A 19,780-nucleotide genomic window follows, 5' to 3' on the forward strand; every position below is an offset into this window, starting at 1 on the left:
CCGGCGCGCAAGTACGGGATTTGTGAACACATATTTTGAGAGTGAAGCAACCTTGATATGATCACGAAACCTGACGAAAAAAATTTCTTTCATGCCATTGTGGCCACCCTGGCTTTGTTGTTACCGGGGCGCTTCCTAGTTTTTTTTAAATCCGACGGACGCCTTGATGAACTACGCGAGGATATTTTTAATAGTGTGCGCGGCCCTGCTATTTTCCATTCTTTTTTGCCTGGCCTCTCTTTCATCCCCTGCACATCTCTACCCCAATGTCGAGTAGCAATCCGGGCTCTAAGCATGAATAACCTCTCGGCCTTTCCGTTTGTCTCTCTCTCTCTCTCTCTCTCTCTCTAAATGGCATTACAGAGGGGAGTGGATTACATTGAATAACACATGGTACATGGTGGGGAGGATAAAAATACAGCGTTAGTACGATTACAAGCAAAGGTCAGCGTACAAACAAAAAAGATCCAACGAGTCGAAAGGTCCAATTCGTCACGTGATCGGCGAGACGAAAGATCCAACGAGACGAAAGGTCCAATCGAGCTTCAATGTCCAGCGAGACAACTTTCTCTACTATTTTGAAACGAAGAAAGCGCGTCATCCCTATTTCATATTTGCCGCGCTTTCGAGGCGCTTTTTCAAAGAAAGTGCTACGAGTTGTGCCGCGCCTCCGCCAGATGGTGCCACGGGTCCCGTGACCGAGAGAAGACGCAGTGAAACGTCCCCCTCGCGAGGGGCACGATCAAATGCAGAGCATTTCTGGGGGCGCACGACGTTAAGTAGTTTGCGTTACGTTAATGTTGTTGCACTTGTGGCAACTGCTGACGAGAAAGCGCTCGTCAGCAGTAATGTGAATGAGTGAACGATATAAGGCGCCTTCGTAGCGTCCCCTTCTGTGTCGGCTTTGTGGCGCAGTGGGTAGAGCACCATGTACATTGCGTTCCACCCGCAGGGTCGAGGGATCGAAACCAGGCGCCGGATAGTATTTTTTTTATATAGTAGGGACAACGACGGTGCGGACTACGGACGTCAACGCGGGTGACATCGGGAGTTATTGAAATGCTCTGCATTTAATATCCGGTTCATGAACAGTGATTGCACAAATGTTATCATTTTAGATGCGAAGCAGCTTATGGTCGAGTCTGTTCCCTCCGCCGTTGTGTGGGCGCCGTTGTGCGGCGTCCACAGCCAAAATGCGCATGCCTGGCCAGGCCCCGATGATGACGATTGTGGCAGGATGCCCATACGGATTGGCCAACCGAAGAATTTATCACGAGATAGCTTCGCGATCAACCACCGTCGTCTTCTTCCCGTAGGGGAACCCTGAGTACCACACCCCCACTGCGCATGCCAGCCAGGCACCGGTAATGATAATTGTGGCAGGATGCCTCTAGTGATTGTCCAACAAAAGAATCCACCACGAGATAGCTTCGCGTTGAACCACCGTCGTCATCTTCTCGTAGGGGAACCCTGAGTAGTATGCGAGGTATTCCTCCTCTCCTCTCCGACGCTCCACTCCTCTCCGGCATTCCTCCACTCCTCTCCGAACCTCCTTTACTCTCCGGGATTGCGCAACGAATGGCAACCACTGTGGCTCCGCGCACGATAATGCGAAGCAGCTTACCGCTAGAGACACGACGGTAGCCGCTGCATACTCCGCGGGGGCGCCACTGTAGCTCCGCGGTATAAATGACGCGCTCGCGCTCCGCTCCCCTCATTCTCCTCCCGCAACACCGCGATTGAACTGAAAAACTAATGGGAACTTGAGTCGACCCCATGGCTGCTTCGCATGCTACTCAGGGTTCCCCTACGGGAAGATGGTGAATTTTTTTTGCCATTTATGCACTTTTCCTTTACAGGAGTTTTACAATGTCGGCTAAATGGTCAAAGATTTCCTGTATTTTCGCGATTGTGAGATCGGCTTTGCCGCTCCTCTCTGGAGTGTCATGCCGGCGATTGTTACGTGACTTCTTTCGGTCATCCCATGCTGGCCGATTTATAAGGATTTTTAAATTTGCTGCGTCGCTCCAATCGTCGTTTGGTGGACGGAGCTTGCGGTGGTTACACGGCCGTAAAAATTCTTAAGCTATTTTGGAATTCATGTGCCGGATTCTCGATTTTCTTATTGGAGCACATTTTAGTTTGTTTCTATTTACAATGCAAGCTTTCCTTGGTTTTACGATAGCCTGGCGTTACTCTTTTCCCCATTTTTAAGCTGGATGACAGTGTTGGCGCCGGCGTTGTTTTAGTTCGTCGGAGATGCGCTTTCGTGGCGGTGTAAGTTGCGGGCACAGCTGGCGACTATGTCTGCCCAGCACGGGGGTACACACGGCGTGTTGAACAAACTTCGGTTCGCAGGCGCTACGTCTGAGAAGACGCCACGTCTTGTGAAATCGCGTACCTCTTCTTTTGCCTCGGCCGTAGTATTGTTGTCGTCCTATGAACAGTTTGAATGCCGCTGCTCGGCATTCCCGATTCGGCATTCCTCGGCATTCTCGGAGCCCTCGTATCTGGCTGCCTCAGACGTAATTTCCTTTTATAGCTGATAACATATTTCCTCGGACGCTTGGTGAGCACGGCTGATAGCGGACGGCTGGCAGGCTACGGAAAAATAAAAAAATTGCCAAATAAGACAAGCGCGTTGAAACCATCGAACTTTGCCATCAAGCATTAGGATAGGTGAAAACAGGTGCTTCGTGCCGGAAGATGCAACAAGCAAAATTGTGTAATACAGAAGCATCTGATTTCGTTATACGGTTTAACGTGCCGACGCTACAAAGGCGATGAGGAACGCCGTAGTGGAGGGTTCGTGATTAATTTTGATCAGCTGGGGCCTTTCTACCTCAGCTGAAATCTCAAACGCAAGGGTGTTTTCGCTTTCCACCCCTTCAGAAAAGCGGCCGCCTTGCCCGGGTATCGAACCCGCTTCCTTGGGCTCAGCAGCACAACGTTATAGCCACTGAGCAACCGCGGCGGGTGTTAATACAGAAGTCGCCCACCCTTGGGTTCGGTGCTGGTCCGGCCCTTTTCGCCTCGCTACGCTTCCCCCACTACGCTGCATCGGCACATTGCCTTGCTCAACCACGTGTAATAGCTCGTGTTGCTTCTGACAGCCGGTCGCCGTATACACCGTACCGATGAATTCCGAATAATGAGCGTCACTTGAAAGGCACAGTGTTCGGGGCACGTGCAGTGATGCGGTAGGGCCAACGGGGGTTCTATCTTCGCCATATCGGCTTCGACGGCGCGTGTCCAGTGACCAGCTGTGTCCTCTCATCATTACCCTGGTTTTTTTCCAGTTGATCCATTGAAACACAGCTTTATGTATATCTCCTGAGTCTTTTTTGCGCTGCTGCTCTTACCTGGTGGCTTCTCCCCGTCCGCGCTCCGACGAACATCCAGGCGCAAATTTTGCGAAGATTAATATTTGGAGCTGGCACCCGAAGAGCACGCTGGCCTCGTATACACATGGATCATGTTGTCAGACGCCAGCAAAACGACTCCAGAGCGTTTTACCAGCGTCCTGTCCATCGAGACCCGTAGGAAGTATCACGAAGAACAGGAAAACCCTTGCTACACAGCGAAACGTGGTCAGGGCCCCGAATATATGTTGCCTATGCTGGTTAAAAAACGCGAGTCAATCCAACGAAGCCTGGCAGAAATAAGACGATTAGCGTAGTGAGCACTGCGGCCAGAAGCAATCAATGGTACACAAATGCCACCCGCATTTCCATATCACTCCGGTTTTGCTACAATGCCCGTGGAATATCTTCAAATGGTAGTACTTCAACTGCATTGCGCTGTTCGGAACACTATAATAATTGAAGCTAGAAGCAGTCCTGAATTCTTCGCTATCTGTAGATTCCAACGTTTGCGTGGGATTCCATTTCCAGAAGAGGCCGTGAAGTGGCACGGGTGGGGGAGAACTCGCCTTTCACCGGCACTTGCAGCGAAGCAAGCAGATACGTGCGTAATTTCTCTTTTGGCTACTGTAGGGATTGCCTTTAATATGCAGGCAATTTACGTAGGTCTTCGGGGTAAACTACCTTTTTCAGCGAACTTCTATAATATTCTTTAGACTGTTGATATACTAAATAATTTTACTTTGCAAGAATTGCAAGAAATTCCCGGACAAATGCCCAAACGCCTATTCCAGGATTTTGTTCCAGCACGCATGTAAAAGTGAGAATGTGTTCTTGAAACCCCGTAGCTAGTGAAGGCAGCACAGAAACGATGTGATATCTACGCCGAAATTTCTGGCGTCTGCGTTTGCCAAGATCAAGATTGCATTCTGTTATTAGGGCGGCAAGTGTTCTAGCTGCCCTTACACAAGGAAAACCGTCCCATCATCATCATACATTCCTGTTATTCTGTAGGAACTAAACCTAGGCTCATTTATAAACTACTCGTAATGTAGGGTCAATTTTTGTTCCAATTAGACCGAGAGCAACAAATTATTCGCGAGATATCTACCTTCATTTGCGGATCCATTTTACGAGTCAGCCATTAGGATATGGGAAGAGCGGGAGGTTGAAGGGCTCGGCTTAGGGTTTCACTGCAAAAGTGTGCATTGCTCCTCCCAGATAGTCTTGATTACGTCACATGCCGATTAATATATATCAAACGGGATTTCGCTGATGCGCGTAATGTGCACCAATCTCGACAAAGTAATCTCGGGGCTTCTCTCTACCAATGCGTCCTCAGGCGATTCTGGGATTAGGAGTAACTTGTGTGCTCTCACGCCTTTTATGTGTTACACCACTAATTATACTGCCCTACGTGGAATTCACCACGTTCGTTTGCTAGTCTAAGTTATTTCTGGCCCTGCAACGTTCAGAAATAACAAAGTATCCGACAGCCGTGCCTGTGTTTGTTAAATCTTCGTGCCCCTAAAGTGCTATCCGATATGTATGTTCATTAGTCTATACGTGAGTAGGGCTAAGATGTCTTGCCCAGGCTCGTAAGCATAATTTGTGTACCACGTGTTCACACTGCGCGTTTGTAACCAATCCTTATTTGTTAATATATATAATACTCTGTTTAAATTACCTCCACATGGCATTCAAATCCTTGTTTACTTTTTCGTAGTCACGAATTCCAAAGACCTGTCGCGAGTAACGTAATTGCTACAGAGAGCAGGAGGCCTAGTGTCCTAACCCTTTTTTTTTTTCTCTGCTGCAGGTTCGATGCTGGAATCATCGCAATGGCTGCAATGTGGTCACTGCTGCTGCGGACATTTCCAAGCATTTTCACCACGAGTGCGGGCACCACTCGGCAAGGTGCCCTAAATGCGCGGCGGAAATTCTTGCGAGGGACGTGTGCGCACATCTGCAATCTCGCTGTGACGCCTCGACGGAACCTATTGCCGCCGCAGTCCATGCGAGAACAAACGCGTCCCAAGGACAAGAAAATCTGATTGCGACAAGGTCCGACCTTTCCATTTGCTTTCAGCGAATACGCAATGCTGTCTCAATGGCCATGTCGTCGATTCAAGCCGACCTGAGAGAGATAGGCAGCACTATGGAAATCGCCGTCACGGCTACGGCTCCTCGGCACGAAGAAGCGGACCAGAGAAGCTTTGAAACCAGGATACTTCAAGAAATTCTTACTCAAATGACGATCCAAACGGCCAAGCTAAAAGATCAGCTTGACGAGTTCATGCACAATGCGTATGCTAATCAGCAGACATTTTATAACAGCTTTGTGGAAAAAAATGAGTCCTTCAAGCAAAGTATAACCGACACAATTTCCTCAAGAATAGACCAGAGTGAGCTCGCTACACAGTTCACTGCTTTCAGGGAAGCAATGGGAGACGGACAGCGGGAAACTAACGCTGAGTTGGATCGACTTGCACAAGCTATTGATCGCCCATACGATCGAATGAGTGACCTCCTTCGAAGCACCATTCGCAGCCGACAAACACGCATGCCAGACTCTGCAGAATCTCCAGAGGTGCACACCGATAGTTTGGCGCCGGAAACGTCCAAGATTGCTTGGGCCAAAAACAGCCGCGCTAAAGATCGCCAGAAGGCATTGGCTCTCCTGCCTTCGATCATTCCAGCTGCCACAACGCACACGTGGGCGTTTGAGGAATATGGGTCGCTAATGGAAAGAGTTAAATACCAGCACGTCCCAGATATTATGCTGGAGCAGGTGCACCTGAGAGGCTACTGCGTGTCGGTCGGCGTTAGTTTTATTAGCGTCGAGAGAGTCTTTTTGAAATGTGGACTCCACAAAGGGAAACTGGATCGCTATCTCGAGTGGCCGTTCAATCTCCAAATCAGGTTTAGTATCCTTCACCCAGAGAAAGACCAGAAACTGGAGTACTGTGTGACACCAAGTACAATCTTATTGTATAAGCCCATGTTGTCAGAACCGGTAGAAAGCAGTGACGTTCGCACTATAGCTGACAGCCTCATTTTCCACACAGCACCACTGGCTCTACGGGGCTTCACCGATGACGGCCGAATGCTCCTCAGGTGAGGCCTCCCACACCTTTAGTAAAATCTCCACTTCACTCACTGTTCGCGGATTCCTTGGTCCCGTCCAGAAAGATGCAAGTGCAATTTCGTGGTCCATTCTTAGTTTATGTACTGTTGCAAATTCACTCAGAAGAGGCCGCATTTTCCGGAGGAGGGCTAACGAGTAAGGCTTACTAGCGCGTACATAATACTAGCAATACTCATAAACCCGAAAAATGCCCATTTTAGCGGAAGCACACACTTCCCCTATGAAAATTCACGTCGAAATAGATCCTTAATTCCTACAAGCACCATTGCATTATTTTCTGATATAAAAATATCTACAAATAAATAAGCAGTAATGGTTAGACGAAAATTTCTGAATTTCCTGCGTCACTACTTCTCACAAAACAACTTTGTATTGCCAGGTCTAAAAAAACGCATATACTTTTTATGGTCAAACCATCCTCATCCAAAAAAGGCTTTTCAGTTCCGCTATGATAATTACGACCTTCTTACTCGGGCTCGTTGCGAATCTGTCTGTTCCAGCAAGACTAAAGCGTCGTAGAATTTTCTCACAGTTCCATCTAACTGGCGTAAACCACAAAAAATGCAAAAAAAAAAATTTCCACTCTTCCGAAGTACCATATTATTGTGGAATTTTTTTATTGTCTTATTTATAAACATTTGGGCCTCTTTTCTACCCGCAAAAACATTCAATATGAAACCACTAATTACAAAATGTCCTACAACAAACAGTGCCCCACATTACCACGATCACAGCGATTTAATGTGTCAGCCAATTAGAAATTTTTTTGCAAGTGCTACTCTTAGACGGCTGTTCGGTTTTACACTTATTGTATTCCTGTTTCCACGGTTTTATAAAGGTTTTTATGTTTCAGTATTCTTTTTTACATAGGATGCATAACATTTATGTGTTATTTCTTTCACTTTTATATCCCCTAAAATTTCTATTTCTTTATTACTGCGGTTTTGTGTATTATATCCGACGAACAGCATCCATTTACGCTGTTAATAATGAGACAATATACTGGCTCCGCCAATTATGCATTTTTGTTCTTAATCACGGAGTGACATTGTAGGTACGCTATCGCAAATTTTTCTGTTTTTTCGCGGGGATACTCAGTTATTTATTTTTGTCTTGTGGACGAAGAAAATATTCACATTTATATTTCGTTACCGTTCACCCTAATAATTTCTTGCAACGAAGCTGCATATGCCGAGGTTTCTACATTTACGTGCGTGAATACATTATCGTAGACAGGAAATGTGTCGCACACAAGAGGTAGGTGTTGGATTTGTGAAGGGCTCAGTGTGACGTTTTTTCCCGTATTTGCTGCGTCGAGCTTGAAGGTTTTCCGAAGGGTCATTTTCGACGGTGTCTTTCAGAGCTAAGCACACCCACTTCTCCGGTTTCCGGTTAATACGTAAATGGGGTGAATGGTGTCGATTGCATGCATACGCAGCAAGCCATTGCGCACTCACCGGTGACACGTGCGGTCTGCTGGAGGCAGATATAAACATGGATTTCTACGGCTCCATGCGACCTGTCTGCTTTCCCCCGTCTTCGAGCTGCTTGAGTTGGTGTGTCACAATGAGATGCGTACGACGCGGAAGGGAAATGACAGCTTCCTGTTCGTCGCTAGAATAAAACATTCTGCTTCCAAGTTTCTTTCAGCCCATTAGCACAACGTACGCTCGATCTCCAATTAAACACAAGGCTCTTTTGTTTTCTGCGCTACTCAGGCGGCACCTAGCTTAACTGGTCACCATCCTTCAAACAGTGGAAGGACAGTGAGTTTTAATGCGCAGCACTTTGGCGGTCGCTGCTGTGGTTTGGCGGCGACTACTGCGTAGTAACCGAACAAGCGAAGACAAAGAAAACGTCGGAAGAAAGAATGGCGAAAGTGTAAAGAGAAGGCAGTGCGATGAGCCCGCACGAGACGCTCGTCTGAAGCGATGCTTAGTGAAAGTGTGAGGGGACCGAGTGAGATACGCTCCTCGTTGCGTGGCTCATCCGAACCACGTGATATTTGCCCAGGGGGTTGAAATACTATTCACAACAACAACCTGCCACAGGCGAGAGCGCGCCGCCGCTTTTCGCCGGTCACGCGAACACGTTCTTAGATGCAGCATCTACGTGGCGTGGCCGAGAAGGCTGCACTTGGCGCTGCACCCGAGATTCGCTATAACGAGTACTGTAATCGTCCGTAATTCTCAAAATTTATTTTGATGTGTTTTGTAGTAATGTAATTTCTTCTCGTATTTTTTTAATTTTCTTAAATTTCGAGCTTATAACGAATAAATTATTAAATGTGAAATGCACTTCTGTGCGAATGCATACCGTTCCACGGCCGATCTATTTTCACGAGTGTTTGTGTTGTTATTTTTACCTTTTGCCTATTTATTGCTTCCTGTGGTGGCCGACATATTTGTAAGATAGAGTTCTCTTCATTTCTTTTTAAAGCAGAGCTTTACTGCTTTCGTCCAGCGGCTTCGCGGAGGATGCAGAAGTTGTCGTTTTGACCGGAGACACAGCCCCGGCGACACACCCCTCGAAGCGCATCCCCTGATTCGCCGGGCCCGCTGTCGGGACTGCGTACATTGCCCCGTTCTGCTCAACGTAACTAGAATAAACTCAGTTTCGGAGCTCCGCATCTCCGCCAGCGGAGGATGGTGGCCAAAACGGCGGTCGCGAGAACTAGCGGCGCTGCAGTCAAATCTTCCACTACTACTCGGCGCGTCGTCTGCTACTGCGGCGGCGGCGACGGGCTGCCGCGCAGTTATTCGCGGCGGCTTTCTAGTAGTGCTACTGCCAAACTAGATTATCTATCATTCTTTCAGTCGACAAACTTCTATTAACCTGCGAGTCGACGTTCCCGCGAAGCATTTGTGCACTGCTTAAGGGGATATGCTGTATGCATTTGTATGCAAGTTCGTCTCTACGCATTGTCCCGCATGCATTGCTCATCGGTGGGCTAAGAATCGACTGCTGCGGTCCTAAGCAACATTCTTCTAAGATTAATTTTAAGCTTCTTAACGGTTGCTTTCGCTGGTCTCTGCAGTCGGATATTTCTTCGCTGCCTTAAACAATTCGGACAGATTGGCTGCGATGTGAGAACCAAGCAGTTCTTCGCACGTACTCTGTCGCGAGTCGTCAGTATTGACCAGTGCTCGTTCACACGCCTTCAGTTCTTCAACTTCACCAAGCAAGCGTTCCATGTCCGCAGCACTTTCTACACTGTACGACAGCTGCATGTGTTGCGGGCTGTAGACGTTCACTGCGCTGTTAGACTGATAGTCTACTACAACTCTTTTGCACAAACAAGTCTACATTCACGAGCCGGTGAGTATAAAAAATTTTACAGCTTGTGTTGGTTACCTCGTCCTAAAAACTTTCGAAAATCCACTGCTTTGAAGGCAACGCGAGAGTTGAGAATTTATCAATTGCCAGTGTGATTGATTAATTGTAGGTTTTAACGCGCCGACGCAGCGCAAGTGTTGAGGCACACTGTAGTGGAGAGCTCCGGATTAATTTTGACGGCCTGGGGATCGTTAGCGTGCGCCGAAATCGGGAACACACGGCGTTTTTGGCTTTTGCCCTCACCAGAAAAGCTGCCGCCACGGCCGGAGATCGAACCTGCGACCTCGTGCTCAGCAGCGCAACGCCTTAGGCACTGAGCCACCGCGGCGGGTAATTGTCAGTGTGATGCCAGGAGAACTCTTGGTCACGGCAGCGTTGCTAATCGCTTGCCTTTCATCTTGCTGTTCTACTTTCGGCGGCTCCTCCGCGGAAAAACTAGGCACTGGTTCTTTGCGAGACAGAGTGTTTTTTTTATTTTTTTGTGGGAGGGGGGGATTGGGCCTTGATCTCGAACATTTTGGATCCATTATATCGTGCAGAGGTGCTGGGAACAAACGCGGAAAGGCACCGGGCGCGAGCTCCCACTTTCCGCGTGCTATCAAAAGTTCTTGTCCAGCAACAACAGGACCGTAGTTCTTTACAATGTCGTCATCCTCAAAATGAATGTAAAACACCTTGCATTTCGCAGATAGCTTCTCATCTTTGCTATGTAAAACGTGCTCCCTCCTTTTGAATTCAGTAGGGTCTTTTGGTGGCCCGAAGAAGTGGCGTGAAGCGGTGTCGCCATTGCGGCAGCCGCTCTTACACCCCGGCGCAAAGCAAGTCGGCATGCTGAACCGTGGATGAATCTGTTGCTCCTCGCCCCACTTTGTACACGATGTACGTGTCTTCGTGCAAGCCCCTTTGCGTGCTCAAAAACAGTCGGAAAAATGACCGACGAACACAGTGTACACACTAGCTGCCAACGTTACTAGTAACGTTGGCCGCTGCAAAGCATGCGCGCTTGCACCGAGGAGCTTAAAGAAAACCTTGTGGAGTGAAGGAGGCGCCCGCTATTAACGCCCACGATGGCCAGGCAAAACACGTGCTTTCCCTGGCTTCAGGCAAACACGTGAGAGTGGTCGTTCGGGCCCGCGTGGCAGTACGACAGTTTTTGTGAATCGCATCAGTGCGAGGTTAATAAAAAATCATTTACACCTTCGTTGCTTCCATCGAGCACCTCCCTTTTGGAATGTATTTGAGGCACTCAATTACTGATTTTTCTTGCGCATCCTTGAGTCCTGTTATGCACAATTTGGCCTTTAAAAAAAACTTCCTCATTGCCGGATCATTCACCTTTCGCAGTGGCGCTTTCTATGATCACCTGAAGGGATTTCTTGAGTTAAAGACATAAAATAGGTGGTCAAAAATTACGAAATCTGACGTAAAATTTACACCTTAAAATGGCGGTATAAAGCTTTAACTTCATTTCGCCAATGTCTAGGGCGAACTGCAGGGCGAACTTTCATATTTGGTGATGGAATGTCTCGTATGAACCACAAACAGCACTAATGCCAGATGGGGTGACACTAGCTCGGCGTATGTAAAAGTTGAGCATAGGAACTCTACATTGGAAGCTGTTTAATGGGACCTCGCAATGACGAGATTCAGAAAAACTGTCGCACTGCCGCACAGGCATAAATGCACTTCTTTTACAAATGTGTTGGGTCGTTTTTGGTCGAGCTAAGACTGCCCAGTAGTTATCAAAGCTACGCTGAATATGCTCACTCGCTTATGCACTCCCCTATATGGAAATTAAACGCAATCTAGACAGCTCAAATATAGGCCTTGCGGGAACGGCGCGCAGAAAAGGAGGAGAAAGAGGTAGTTCGGGGCACGCGCAGCGTGTGCGCGCTGGAACGAGACGAGGGACTGAGGCAGTGCGTGCCTGGGCCTCGAGGAGATAGAACGTCTGAGGACGGGTTCGGTTCTGACCTGACTAAAGGTGTGGTTTCTTGGGACTCGGTGTCTTTCTTGGGAGCCGCGGCCTACCGCCGATTCTAAGCCAACCAATTAGCAATGCATGCGGTCAATGCATACAGACGACCATATGCATATCTACTCAGTGCACAAATGTGATGCGGAATTTCGATTGGAAGGACGAATATCTTTGAGCTTGTCGACTGGAAAGATAATTGTTTAAGTTTAGTACTAGCACTATAAGAAAGCCACCCGCGGTACGTCTAAGCGGCAGCCCGCCGCGAACGGCTGCTGCAGTGGCCAGTCGCAGTACAAGACGACGCGCCGACAGTAGCGCAAGACTCGACTACAGCTCTACTAGTTCTCGTGGCCGGCACGCGGGCCGCCACGCGGGCCGCCCCTCCGGCGGAGCTTGGAAACTGAGTTAATTCTAGTCACGTTGGTTCTGCTCATATAGCTGCGGCGGCCGCGACAGGAGGTGCCCCTGAGCTGATCGGCAGCCGACCAAACCCGCAGCCTCCCACGCATGCACCGCAGGGTCGTATCGGGCAATGTGACTCGCGTTGCTCCCGGCAGAGAGGAACGGCGCGTTCGCCATGAATGAGAGTGAGACAAGGGCCTCGTTCTTTGAGCGTTGCACGCGGCTGAACGGCTCTGAGCCGAGGTCGGCAATAGAGCTACATCAAAGGTTAGCCAAGCGAAACCAAGACTCAACCAGACTGAGCCATGTTTTTGCTTTGCATATCCAAGATAAGCTGAGTTATTCTGCAACCATGTTTTGCTTTGTATTTTGATTTTGAATTTTCGCCCCCAAATTATTTCAGTTCGCACTATTATAACAAATAAATTATTTTAAATTCACCAATGTTGCACGCATTTCGTAGATTCCATGCGTTTCTTTTGAGAAACAACGAGGCTTTGGTTGCTGAGAAGTAAACAATTAACGGTGGCATTCTTCTCCGACCTTTCCCTATTGTTTTTTCGTTGCGTTTAAGAGCAGGTCCGAAAGTGGGCAAAGCAAGCCGAATCCGATTTCAATCGGTCGTCGCCATCTTCCCGAAAGCCAGTTGTCATTGGCGTTCACTTTAATTGTAAAGATTAAAAGCCAATCCGAAAGGGTCTTTTCAGTACCATTTGGGTTTAGCGGCATCTCGCTAATTGGGCCAGTTGTCATTGGCGTTCACTTTAATCGAAAAGATTAAAAGCCAATCATAAAGTGTTTTTTCAGTACCATTTGGGTTTAGCGGCGTCCCGCAAATTGGGCCATCGTGTTTCTTCGCTTTATGGGCTGGGTTTGATGACGCCGGCGAAGCATACAAAGGAATTAATGCAGACGAGGTTCCATCGCGTAGTAGCAGGTGTTGAAAATACCCGCTCCTTCGATCAAATAAGTAGGCGGCCGTCTCGGTTGAAGTTCATGTCACTGATAACATCTGCTTTTCCCACTGGTTGTTTCGTATTGTCGCGTGACACCGAGGAAACGATGCATTAAAAGATGTCTTTGCAAAGTAACGTCGACCGCAGCCAACCAGCCGCATGGTGGCACAGCTTGTCGAGCCGATATAGGTGAATCGTCTTCCTTCTCTAAATATATCCGGTTGCCTTTTAGCGCTTGGAGCACAGTGAGACATGCCCACACAAGGGCAAGTTTGCTGGGGCTCCTCTATCGCAATATTACTTCCGTATCTTTTGTCGCGCGTGGCAAAACATCCGCGAAATGATGCAGAAGCACCGCGTATTGTAAAAACATAGTCACGGTTGTTGTTATGAAGTTTGTGGTTGTTATGGCTGGATGTTATAGCCGGTTTTTGTTAGGGCAACGCTGATATGCCCCAGCCAAAACTAGTACAGAGTCTGGGAACCACCGCTCCGAACGGCTGTATGGAAAGGTTGACTCATTTTGTCGGTACGACACATGCGATACGCGTTAACACAAGAGACATGATTTACAATAGGCGGGGCGAAGTAGATTGGATATGAACTGCCCAACGATTGCCGACAGCCTTCCGTTGCTGCCTGACAAAGTCACCCTTGCCGATGTTCTCGGAAGCAAATATTTCCGTTTGAGAATGGCGATCCAACGCAGCCAGGCTTCAGTGTCGCTCTCACAGTGCGGAAAGTGGTGCATTGGAAAAGGCCGCGCGCACGGACAGACTTTCTGAAGTTGCGGCCAAGAAGGCTCGCACGGCGATTCGTCCCCGACCTTGAGGTCCCGATCGCAGTTGGCACATCCGGCTACGTGAAGAGTTTTCCAGCGTGACTCTCATACTTTCTAACTGCGCACATTGCTGAGCACCATGGCAGGCTACGGAAGAAACCGAAACATCGCTGTGCTTAAGGCCAGTCATGGTGAGGGCTTTGCTAGCGTCACCTGTTTAAAGTCACTTTACCTGCGTGCTTTAAACGGTCTGTATAACTAGTGTTCAGCAAGTAGGTCGGCTCGGGCATCCACCCGGATGCGTACAACATTTGAGTGCTCCTGTTCTCAAAGCGGAACATACTGACGAACACAAAACGGGGACAAAGCATACCTCCTGGACTGAGCCCTGATGTGTTAAAATTTCTGCCGGCTGAGAATTGTGTTTTTCAAAAATCGCATGGCCAGCAAAACTTCCCGTATACAGTTCTTTTACATTTTAGTCTCTCAGCTCAGAGTGTCTTCGGTGGGCGCAACCAATCTCTCTTCACCATTGACTTTTTCTTATGTCGCATATTATAGTGCTTTAAAGTAACTGCTGGCGGATCATTGGCTTTACAATTTCGACAGTTTTCTGCGTTAGTTGGCTACTGTTCTTGAAAGCTACTGATATAATCATATAACATGCAATAATCAACAGATTTAGGCTGACTGCTCGTGCAGCTACGGGTATATTGGTATAACATGCTACAATCTACAGATTTAGGCCGACTGCTCTTGCAGCTACTGGTATATTGACATAACATGCTACAATCTACAGATTTAGGCAGACGACTCTTGCAGCAACTGAAATATTGATATAACGTGCTATGATGTACAGATTTAGGCCGACTGCTCTTGCAGCTACTGGTATAATAATATAACATGCTATATTCGACAGATTTAGGCCGACTGATCTCGTAGCTACTGGTATACTGACATAACATGCTACAATCCTCAGATTTAGGCCGACTGGACTTCACGGTTTGCGTCCCTTTAATAACATTGAATTAGCAATTAGACACGTAAAGTTCTGCATAGAGTCATTATAGACGATCCTCAATGCAAAAATAGGGGCACCACATATAGGGGAGCATGCAGTAGGGAAATTTGGCATAGGTTCTAGAAAAAATCGCGGAGACATGCTTGTTTCTATTGCCGAGAAGAATAATCTCCCCATTAGGAACACGTTGTTCCTAAAAAGACTGAACAGTAAATGCACTTGAAAAAGTTCACATGGTGAAACTAAAAATGAAATTTACTTTATTTTACCCGGCACTCCCCGCACGATTTAACGACGTACAGGTGATTGGCCGGATTAAAACAAGTGATCACACAGTGGTCGGAAGTCGCATCAGTCTCGATTTAAGAAGACAATGACTAAGGATGCTAAAACAGAAGGCGCCTAACCTGCCCCCCGTTGTGCGGAAACTGGGCGAATCCAGATTGTTACTTGAAACATATTTCTTTCTCGTTTCTAATGAAAACAATGATGTGGACTCTCTCAATTATCATTTCATACATGCGGTCATGGAGTCAGCACTAGCCGTAGGAGAAAAACCGCCCGCATTCGAATCCAAGTTATCACAGAAAACAAAGAACCTTATTGATCAGCGCCAGAAAACGTTAGTCCGGCTCCCGCGACACCAAATAGAAATGCCAGAGCTCTCCAAATTGATCAATATCATCAAGACTGCCGTCATCTGTGCTTTCAATTTTGGAAAATTTCAAGCAACAATGAAATACGGAGGCAGTTTGAAAGCGACTAGACGGAAGCTCAGTATTGCCAAAATTACAATGTATGCACTCCGGGATGCCTGTGGTCACATAACAAACAATACCGATGATATACCAAAAATAGCCCAGGAAATTTACCGACACCTATTCGCTTCTACCCCTGCCTTATACTCACGTTTGCCTGTAAATGGTGTGGAACCCGTAACGCTGGTTACAACACATGAGGTAACCACGGCGCCCCAAGCATTGAAGAAAGGCAAAGCTGCATGATATGACGGCATTACGTCTGATGGATTGTGCCTCTGATGCTAAGTTGTGCTAACAAAGCTTGCAGCCCTATTCTCTCCCCCAGGTTGTCAAAAAATTAATCCGGAGCCATCCACTACGGCGCGCCTCATCGCCTGCGTTGCGTCGGCGCAGTAAACCCTACAATCAATCAATCAATTATTCTATCAAGCCCTATTCTCTAAGTGCTTGAGCTCGTTAAGGGTGCCAAAGGATCGGAGAAATGCGCATTTACTTCTCCTATATAAGAAAGGTGATGCCAAAGAGAATAAAAACAACAGGCCCATCAGCGTGCTCTCCACATTCTGCAAATTATTTACCAAGATAATTCTTAACCGCATCAGTGCCGCTTTGGACTTTCAACAGCCACGAGAACAGCCCGGTTTCAGGAAGGGCATCTACACTTTAGATTATGTTCACGCTATCAACCAGGTAATCGAAAAGTGCTAAGAGTATAATCCACCGCTTTAAGGCATTCACAAATTATGAAAGTCATCGGACTTAGGGCCCACTTCAGCTATAATAAACGCGTTATGGGATCACGGCGTCCATGAGGCATACATTGGGCTATTCAAAGATATACACGATGGATGTACGTGAACTATATGGCTCCATCACAGAACTTGTAAATTTTCTATACAAAAGGGGGTCGGCCAGGAGACACAATATCGCCACAATTAATTACATCCTGTGGGGAGGGTGTGTTCAGACAGCTGAGGTGAAGGAAAACCCGGAGTGCGCATCAATGGGGAATTTCTCAGCAATCGGATATTTGCATACGTAATCGTCTTTTTCAGTCAGAGGAGGCAAGATTTGCAGCTTACCAATTGCTCTCGGCAAGTATGATTGCAGGCTTAAAAATATACACGAAAACATCCCAGGTAATATTGACTCAACACGCCACGGTACATCACTTCCAGGAAGGGTAATTAAGTCTTGGAAACCGTCACCAAATACGTATGTCTTGGGCAAGTCCAAGCTGCTGATCCAAACCGTGAGCGGGGAATTATTCGCAGAATAAACGTGGGTTGGGCTGCGTTTGGTAAGAACTCCGACATTCTGACTGTTAAACTACCTCTGTCACTCAAGTCTTCCATTTATTCCATTCGTTCTTCCAGCAATGACTTACGGGGCAGAAACTTTGGTTCTCACCAAACGGCTTGAAAAGAGACTTCAATCGGCACAACGGGCCATGAAATGCCGAATGCTAGGGGTCATATTGATGGACAGGAAAACAGCCGCATGGATTAGAGAACGGACCAAGGTGGAGGACAATCTAGTTCAAATTACATGGAGGTAGGGGGCATGGGCTGGTCACGTGACACGAATGAGGGACAACAGGTGGACCATTTGTTTGGCAGAGTGGCTGCCCATAGACGTTACACGCAATAGGGTTCAGCCGAGAACTCCTTCGCGAGATAAGCCACAAAAATTTTGGGGGAAAACATGGACTCAGCTAGCACTCGATAGGCGTGGCTGGAAATCTTGAAATCTTTGGGAGAGGCTTTTGTATTGCAGTGGACACAAACGGGTTTATGATGATGATGATGATGAATAACTTGCAATATCACATTACCCGAAGCTGCTCAAATTTTTATTGCCCGGTCTTCGTCGTCAAAATCAGAGAATTTGAGTAGACTATTTGCGCTGTGTTCATAGCTGGTGACCGTCGTAAACTATGGAGTTATATGAAGCGCACGTAAGTGTTTTGGAAATTCAGTTAATAGCACCAATATGATCTGCCCTTGTAGTATAAGCATTTTCTTAATTTCGAGTTATTTGTCGACTGAAAGAAATACCACTGTGTTTCTGACTCTCATATTCAAATAACACGTAAATAAAGAGCCGGCAGCTCTACTCACCCTACGCCATTTCGACCTCCTAACCTAAAAATATTATCTTGTAAAAAACAGGGACATCGTTCTGTAGAACAAATCCCAGGTCACGAAATTATTTCTTCTGTGTGGCGAATTGCAAACCGTTATTGTCTATTTAAACCATTCTGAGTGAACTTTCGAGGTTTTGTTCGCAGCAATAGTGGCTGTAGCGCCGCTGGGCGCGGTCCGCGTGGTCGTGCTTGATGCACCGCCAAACACTCCAGCCGCAGCCAAAGCAGCAAGGATAGAATTTCATACTGATACATACTAGAAGGAAATCTGTCCCTAGAATTGCGTGGCATCACGGCCCTTCATAGCAGCTGAAAGCGTTCCTTTTGTTCGTGGTATGGCATGCAACCTGCATTCCTACTGCCCATGATGACAAATGCACCACCGGAACAATATTGGCATCATTCTTTTCAGTTGAGGTTGCAGGATGCTTTTTAAGACTTCTGACCAAAAATCCTTTATAACTTTTCTTTTATATTCGTATGTGGCGGCAGTACAAAGGGGACAGGATGCACGGTTGCTTAATTGTATTTACAAAGAGATGCAATGTATGGCAAGCGCCCAATGAAGCACGAGCATAGTGTCGGTTCCATGCACTGTTTCTAGATCTTTATTGGTGGGTACACCTGCGCTATTCGCCACTGTCCACTTCTTTTGCTTCTTGGTACATTTTTCTGTCTGAAGCGATCGCCCTGATCGAGGACACAATATTTAGACATGTGCGGTGATGATGCAGGGAAAGAAAAAAACTCAGAAAATTCAAAGCACTACTCCACAAAAATTGACAATAACCTGGCTAAGTGTGAACATGGGGGACAATGTCAACAGGAAGCGACCAATTCTCTGTTCTTGTCGGCCGCCCAACCACATTTGAAGTCAAAACGGGCGTTTCGGCCCTTGTATAGAAAGTGACAGGGGGATTGTGGGGCTTCTGAAGACAATCTGGTAGGAGGGTCATAGTACTGCCTCGCGGATCGCATGGCAACCGCCGGCCGCAGGTTTCCGACCGCTGCTTTAGGGAGTCGTGTGGGTGGCGATCCTCGAAAACTTGCACAAGTTCCGGACACCTAAGCCTATTCGCAATCGGGTAGCTCTTTGGAATGCACGCTGTTTAATTAAGGGGTGTTCGGTGGTGGGTTGGTTCATAGGAGTGAAAACCCTAGTATTGGTAGATGTCACCGTGTCGACTATGGAACACCCTGGCCTACCTGCAGTCATTAGTGGCACATCCGAAATGAGTTCTGAACAAAGCTCCCCTGAAGTCCGTACAGATGGCTAAGCAGCGACGTCTCAACCTACAGCGGCTGGTGTTTACCCGTGCGTTACTCCGTATGGCAATTAAGTATTTTAAGTGCATAGAACTTTGGGTTCCCGCCTTGTCGTCGTAGCTTGTTCGCTGCTGCACTTTCTAGCCACCTCGGCAATCAGGTGGCGCAGCCGCCTAACGGACTCAAACAGAGCCCCATGACATAGCGGCGTAACGGACCCCAGCAAAGGCTTCGAAATCCAAGCCTTTTGTATAGTCATAACCGTTCGAAACTCCTGAACAGCTGGCGCTTAACGTACATCTCTCCGTTGTTTCGCGCAAAGAAAACTACGGGTACATTTGAGGCAAAATCTGTGTAAAAACCTGTCAGCCCCTCTGTTCATTTACTTAGGAAGGGCCGTTGACTTGTTTTTTACGGTAGTATCAGCGAAAAAAGTGTCCGCCAAAAATGACGTGTTCCAAACTGCGCAGCAAGGCTCCGTCACGTGCGAGATGAAAGCAACCACAAAAAGAACAGAACTCCCGCTAGAGAGGTTCCTGGCATAGAATACGATATCACTGTGAAGGCGCGAAATTTGAATTTCATTGGAAAAAACTTCCGTTCAATCCATCGAGAGAATAGTG

General features: G+C 47.4%; 1 protein-coding gene across 5 annotated transcripts in view; it reads left to right on the forward strand.

Annotated features, from left to right (window-relative positions):
* The window catches only part of LOC144172816 (TNF receptor-associated factor 6-like), a 334,329-nt gene that overhangs the window by 19,062 nt on the left and 295,487 nt on the right, over positions 1–19,780 (forward strand). For 3 of the 5 annotated variants that reach the window (XR_013323113.1, XR_013323114.1, XR_013323115.1), the window contains exon 1: positions 5,184–6,479. The exons of the other annotated variants lie outside the window; for them this stretch is intronic. The gene's annotated coding sequence lies outside the window, so the exon portion shown is untranslated. Of the gene's footprint in view, positions 1–5,183; positions 6,480–19,780 lie in introns of those variants that run through there. 5 annotated transcript variants of the gene reach the window in all.

Source organism: Haemaphysalis longicornis, unplaced genomic scaffold, assembly GCF_048455015.1.
Source record: "Haemaphysalis longicornis isolate Haplotype H1 unplaced genomic scaffold, Haemaphysalis longicornis Haplotype H1 scaffold_26, whole genome shotgun sequence".
Taxonomy (NCBI): domain Eukaryota; kingdom Metazoa; phylum Arthropoda; class Arachnida; order Ixodida; family Ixodidae; genus Haemaphysalis; species Haemaphysalis longicornis.